Consider the following 7,235-nt stretch of genomic DNA (forward strand, 5'->3'; position numbering starts at 1 on the left):
TACTTACACAAAAAAAAAACTAAGGTTAGAAATAAGAGAAAGTAAATGGAACACTACAAAAAAAAAGGTCTCCTGCCACGCCCAAGAAACCGAGGCTTTATGCAAAATAACCGTGGCGTAACGCTGAGGCCACGGTTTGGCCACGGAAATCCAACTGTGGAGTATTCGGCCGTGGCCTAAAGTAAAGTCCACGGTTTTTTGGTATAGACCACGCCTTTTTGACAACCGTGGATTTTTTAAGCCACGGTTTAGGTAGCTTGATTAAGGCCGCGGTTTGTATTTGCCATGACTCCAAAACTGTGGCTATATGGTAAAGCCACGGTTTCAATTTAACGTTTACGATACAATTTTGTTTCAAGATATAGCCACGGTTTGGTTATGACCACAGATTTAAAACCGTGTTTATATGTTATGCATTCTAAACCATTTAACTTGCCACGGTTTATTTCTGTATCTTTACATAAATATGTCATTATATATATATATATATATATATATATATATATATATAATTAGGAGAATATTCAGTAGATTTTTGATAATAATTTTGGACGTATCATACTCTTTGCCCCCACGTTACATGAATATGTATGAACTTCCCAATATCTTGAGAAAAATTACAAAGCACTTTTCTATGTCAAAATTCAAATACACTAGTCTTGAATCCATTTCCATCTAGAACAAAACAACACATTCTCATACAAGTGTGCAACCGCCGTTGCTTAAAGAAACTAATAGAATAAATTCAGTTAGACACTATACACTCTCCAATTGTTGTCTTTGACTTCTTTGAAGAATAACCTAAGCTCATGCACTTCTGTAGTGAGTTAGGATCCATTCCACCACCATCATCTACATAGGAAACATAAATTTATTTCCAACAACTAGCACATCAAGCCAACATAAATTACTATATTAGTAGATACTATGCATGTTTGAATAGCATACCTAGAAAGCATAGCACAGGTGAATTATCCTTCTTGTTCTTAAGCTTGTCAACCTTAACAAAAGTTGCACCATTTTGGACCTAGTAATGCAAAGGAAAATTCAGCACATCTCTTACTCTATGAATACAGAAACTTCATAATATCCTTCTTAAAAGTTTTAAAATACTGGCAGGCCATCATCAGAGGTAAGTTTTGCAGGTTATTTTACAGTTTTATGTCAAGCAAATAAGAATCGAATATTGTTAATTAAACTAAATCTATATTTATGTGCCGTTCAAAATTAAAAATTGTAAAAATATACTTTAAGATTCCATTTATATTATAATTGTTTTGCTAAAAGTAGAAGTGGGTGTTAATTACTCCGAGACTACAACTCAGGGTGCTAGTAGCATGTCTTGATATATTAAAACCCAAAGGGAGGTAGAATAGAAAGCTACCCATGGGATTACTTGAAGTATCCAACTCCAAGTATATCTCCCCGCCAGAAGGCTACTCAGCTAGCTCCTGCATGGAACAGAAACACCTAGGGTGAAATGATCACCAACCATTACTACTATTCAAAGGCAACTCAAAGTTCAATCCAATGCACATAGACGACATAATTTTTTAAGCTGATCCTTCATCAAAAGATGTATATCTCATGCCAGTTTTAAGTTTTAAATGTCATAACATAAAGTCAACTAAGAGAGCACTTACACATGCAACAAACATTCAACAATATTTTTCATGTTGAATAACTACTACTGTCTTGCTACCTAGAAAACGGAAATTCTTTATTGACTTAAATCATACCTCATCAACAGCATTATCCACTAGCTCAGCAATTGCTGCAAACAATGAGAAATTTTGTTATTGTTTTTTGTACTTGCCAAACAGATTCTAAGTTACTAATAATTTAGATTATACAAATACAAGTGCGTTAAAAGAAAACCTCCGAAAGCCCGCTTATGAGAAGTGGCATTAGAATGAAGAAACTTGGGATGAACTCGTGCATGATCCAAGTGACCTAAAATTGCAATTAGGACAAAATCAGTAACAGAAACAACAATTAAATTTGAAAGTAAGCAAAGAAACTGTAATGTGAAAGACCTTGACTGGGAGATGGCTTAGAAGTTGGACCAACAACATAGTCACCGGCTTTCCATAAACCATGGCTTTCAGTGACTAACAGAACTGAACTTGATTCGGGAGGGTTTTGCTGCTCCTGAATCTGAAGTGGTAAATGAACGTCGCTCATTACAGCACTGGCGGAGGTGTCGTCGTCGCTGTCGATGTTGAGGACAGGGACGGTGGTTTTCTCTTTTTTGGGAGCGACGGACATGGGAGAGGAACGAAGTACAGTCTAACCTCAAATACAACGCCAGTGTAATAAGAAAGGCCACGAACAACTGATGCATCACATTGATGCATCAAATTATCCCGTCCATTTTGTCAGTGAGCATTTCTACTGTTAAGCTCGTTGATCTTCTGTTGAGCCAATGGTTTCAGCTTCTCCAGTTCATTCAAGGAAATCAGCAATCTCTACAGCAAGCGCTTGAAAAATCAGGTGAATCCACAATTTTATAAGAAAACATTGTCACTTAAATATCAATAAAGTCGATCACCGACACATTGAGCAATCTCTTCTGCTGGGCCAATGGTTTCATATGTGTTTAGTTGATAGGCGATGATTAATTATGGTTGATCAATAGACCACAATATCTATATTATTCAAAAGAAAATTTAAACATTATATCAAGAATCATAAACAATTTCATTGTTTTCACGTGTACCTTAGAAGAAACAATCTTGTGATCTGCTTCAGCCATTCCTTTTGATATATCACCAATTTGATTTTTTGGTTGATAAGATGGAGGAACATCAAAAAAACTAGATTTTTTAACAGCATCTTCAACACTTAGGATAGGTGGTTCAAGATTTTCAATACTGTATTCAACAAAAGCGGAATTTGCAGCAAACTCTGCAAGTTTCTAAGTATCTGCAACCTAAAGAAGCCATCCGAAGATTAAATCGAAGAATGACTTGTAATTATCTATATTAGTTGTATTTCGTTTATCAAATAATGAATACTTGTAATTATCTATATTAGTTGTATTTCGTTTATCAAGTCAATGAGGTTTATAATAGTCAATTTGAACAAATTAAGGGATTTAAGAACTCACCACAAAGGCAAGACGATCACCGACACATTGAGCAATCTCTTCGGCAAATAGAGGTTCGCTTCCAAATATAATCTTTGCTCCAAGGTTCACCCCACCATTCGGAATGTCTTTACTTGAAATGATACCCTTCACTCCATGAAGTTCCAATTCTTGCCTGAGTTTTATACTTGTTATTCTTGCCAATGGTTTTTCACTATAAACATACGCTCCGTGCAGACAATTTGATGGTTATGGAATATCATCCACAAACACAGCCTCACCTATATATGATTTATCATTAAATTTGTACAAAGTAAAGAAAACTGTCATCGGTATTTAACTCAAAACTTGATTTGAAACAAACCTGAAGCTTGTAGCGCAGCGCCAGATTTCACAACTGGCTTGCCAACTGGACTATACTCACTTCATGGAATTAAACTCTAGTAGTAGTAAATACTAAACACACTACATATATTGAATTGAATTTTGACTTTAATTATTCTCCACTCTCCAACTGATATGAAATTTGATAAACTTCAATGTCTCAAACCCATCAAAACCTAAATTAAACCCTATCTCAAAATCTAATAAAAGCTAGAGTCCCCTTATATTCCACTCTATAAAAAATGCATCTTTCTTTATCTATCAACAAACCTAAACCCAGTTACAACCCCAAGTATCTAAATTTCGAAAAAATCATTGAAAATCAAAAAAGTCCCAAAAAAAAGCAACAAACCTGTCGAAGTATGTTATCAGCAATCCGATAATAGGGCCAGCATCTGGAGGTTGATTATCAGTGGACATATCCAAGAGAGCGTTGAGATCGACACCTCTGAAACTGAACCTCTTGAATGTTCTCTTCTTTGGCACTCCTTGTGCGGCGACCTCGGGTTCAACATCTGCCTGCAAAATTAACGGAATAAATCATCTAACAATGGAATGAATTATTCAACAATGCAAATTCAAAGAGAGTAAAAAGTTTTTCACCATGGCTGCAACAATTTCTGAGGTATCACGGTTAGGGTTCTTCTAGCAGCGGCAATGTGGATAACAAAGTTCTTCTTCTTCCGACTTGACGGCAATGTTTTCTTGAAGGAAGTGGATTTAGAGAGGAGAAAGATTCGAAATCGTGAGAGAGAGAACCGATTTGAAGAAGGAGAGAGTTTGAATTTTCTTTTGGTCGTGAACAAGATGAAGAGAGAAAGTCAGAATGAGATGGAGACGGCGATTGAGACATGAGAGAGGGGAGAGGAAAAATTAGGTTAAAATGAAAACTTGTATTTATATTTTTATTGTTTTTTTAATTAAAAAATATTATTAAAGAAATTAATTAAGAAGAGGGAAACGAAAAAAAAAAGAGGGAAAAAATGGCGGGGACTAATTTTTTGGACTTGGGCCACAGCTTTTAGTCAAAATTATAAGGCCGCAGTTGTATAACCGTGGCAATTGAAGTAAATGCCACAGTTTCATACTCCGGATCCAATATTTTATAACATAATTCTACGCTTTTAAAACCATGGCCAAATCATATATGTGGCCACAGTTTCTGAGCTGTGGAAAATTTTAGCGTGGCCGTAGGCCAAAAATATAATAGTGGAAAGAAAAATAAAATCTTTCTCTTCATTGTTTGGCTGAATGAAAAATAAGAAAGAGAAATATTTTGTAAGAAGAAAAAAATGACCTTTTATATAATTTTACTTTATGATAAAAAGAATAAAAATGTAAAATTATTCATGATAATATTCATAAAAATTAAAAATCAAAAAATTAAAACATTCCTTTTAGCCATATGTATTTTTATTTGAGATTTTTTTAGTTTATTTTTGTTACAAAAAATTAAATAATTATGTAAAAAGGTAACAAGTCAAATAAATAAAACGCATCAAATAATTAAAAGGAGACATTTAGTTTTAACTAGGGATAGCCACGAGTCGGGTGTGGGTTTCACACTACCAAAACCCGCATTTGAAATTGGCACCCGAACCCAAACCCAAACTCAAATACTGTTCGGATGGAAAAACAACACTCACACTCACACCGCAGAGTTTCGAGTTTTCACACATTGACTCGGGTTCGAATGCGGGTGAACCCCGCGGGGTTGGATTTTCTTGCGATCCCTAGTTTTAACATAGCAATTTGTTGGGAGTTGTGAGTCAAAGGTTGCTTAAAGATCACACACACCTACTAACTATGTGTAAAGGTCAAAAACTCTGAATAGTGGCACGCATAAAACCATATGAAATTTTAAAAAATGGTTGAAACTTTTGTTTTATATCTCAAAATAACATTATTTAATAGAACCAGAAAATACTATTATATGAGAACCATTAAGATGGCAGAGAGTTGACAAGCATAGGAAAATTATATATTAAGCTAATATATTATCAAAAGCAATTGCTTGTAATAAGAAATGGTGTTTTTTAATCAATTTTCACTCAGGGTCTCACTTTCCCTCTCACTTTAATATTAGTTTTAAATTTATAACAACTACCATATTTATAAATATTGTAATATCTATAATTTAATGGACTTTTAATTTTATGTTAAATTTACTTTTTTTTATATTAATTATAGTTTATATGTTAAAAATATAAATATTTATTGATTTTCAACAAAACTCAAAAATTTAATATAAATTTCATGAAGAGAAAGGATTAGAAAAATTTAATGATATCTGCGGATTGCTAATTACACAATAAGTATCTCTCTCAAGCTCTATGAATATTTCAAAATGTCTATTTTTAAGTTAACTTTCATACTCACATTATGCAATGTTGTATATATGGAGTGGTTCCAGAAACTAGCATTCGGACAAGATATTTCGAAGACTTAGTTAATATTTTATGAATTAACTTTTTCTCCCCCATTCACTAAAGTTTAAAATCATAGAAAAAAATTCAAATTCCATTTTCATGAGCACTATCATCGTGATTCTAAAGTCTTTCAATTTCAAGTATCACTCATTTTTTGGATGTGTTATATTTAAGAGTTATGATTGAGTGTTGTTGTGTTCTCTGGTTCACGTGTGTTCAGAACTTACTATATAAAAACCCCACCCAGATGTTAATTTTCGGACATGAGAGACTTCTTGATAGAAAGTTATTGTTTGCAATCACACTACTTTCTAATCAATTTTCCATTATTTCTCATTTGTTAGATTCATATACTTGTAATATTTGACATGTCGCACTAAATAACTGATTATGATTAAAAGTGTTTTGTGTTGTTTGATATGTGTACTTATGTGTAGGACCCAACAGTAATACAAAAATTAGTATTATAATTTTAATGTGAAATATTTTTGGCAATGACTAAATTGTTGTCTGAGGTTGTCTCTTGTCTTGTGTGATTATAGAAAAATGATTTATGAACAACCAAGATATAGGCATGGTCAATTATCACAACATGTATCAATACGTAGAGAGAAAGAAAAATCTTAGGTATGAAATACAAATGTTAAAGTATGAGTAATGCCCCAAATTTAACTAATTATTTAATTAAATTATTGAAGGATTTAATTATTGGATAGAAGAAGTTTGAGAATGTATCGGAGTAGTTGGATTTGTCAGTGTGATTTTAAGAGGCGTATTTGAATTATTAAGTTAAAGTCAGATTTTAGTCGGTTAGTCAGAGAAATAATATCAAGAATAATATTATTATATTGGATTATTTAATTAAGTTGGATTTTGAGGTTGTGTGTTAAATAGCAAATTGGAGGTGTGAAGTTTAAGCCCATTAGATATAATAATAATATTATTATTGTTATTATTGGATTAATGGAATAAAGAAAAGGAAAATAAGATTTATTTTAATGAGGAATTAGGTTTTTGTGTAAGGGGAGAGGCACGTAGAAGTTACAAAAAAAATAAGTTTTTGGCTTTTGGGAGAATAAATCATGAAACAAAGTTGCCGACGAAGAGGAACGAGGCTTTGGCAACGGAGAAATTGATCGTGGATTTCGGGAAAAGGAAAAGGCTTGCACTCAATCGGATTGTAGAGGCGATATCCAATCCAAGGTAAAGGCGGGGTTCGAATTTTATAAACGGAAATATGATAGTAAGCATGTGGGATCGGGATTGTATAAATTCTGCTATGTTTGGGTGTCAGTGGTGATTGATATATCTGTTACTTGCTGGGTTTGTATCGA

General features: G+C 33.3%; 2 long non-coding RNA genes across 2 annotated transcripts; both read right to left on the reverse strand.

Annotated features, from left to right (window-relative positions):
• Positions 1-773: 773 nt before the first annotated feature.
• On the reverse strand, positions 774-1,781 carry LOC131657009 (uncharacterized). Its single transcript, XR_009300421.1, has 3 exons — positions 1,740-1,781; positions 949-1,027; positions 774-852 (listed from the first exon to the last, which is right to left on the reverse strand). It is a non-coding gene; the product is annotated as an uncharacterized LOC131657009 (long non-coding RNA).
• A 264-nt stretch (positions 1,782-2,045) lies between these two features.
• On the reverse strand, positions 2,046-3,506 carry LOC131657008 (uncharacterized). The gene is made up of 3 exons (XR_009300420.1): positions 3,110-3,506; positions 2,720-2,932; positions 2,046-2,468 (listed from the first exon to the last, which is right to left on the reverse strand). It is a non-coding gene; the product is annotated as an uncharacterized LOC131657008 (long non-coding RNA).
• Between the last annotated feature and the right edge of the window lie 3,729 nt (positions 3,507-7,235).

The sequence above is a fragment of the Vicia villosa genome, linkage group LG3, assembly GCF_029867415.1.
Source record: "Vicia villosa cultivar HV-30 ecotype Madison, WI linkage group LG3, Vvil1.0, whole genome shotgun sequence".
Lineage (NCBI taxonomy): Eukaryota > Viridiplantae > Streptophyta > Magnoliopsida > Fabales > Fabaceae > Vicia > Vicia villosa.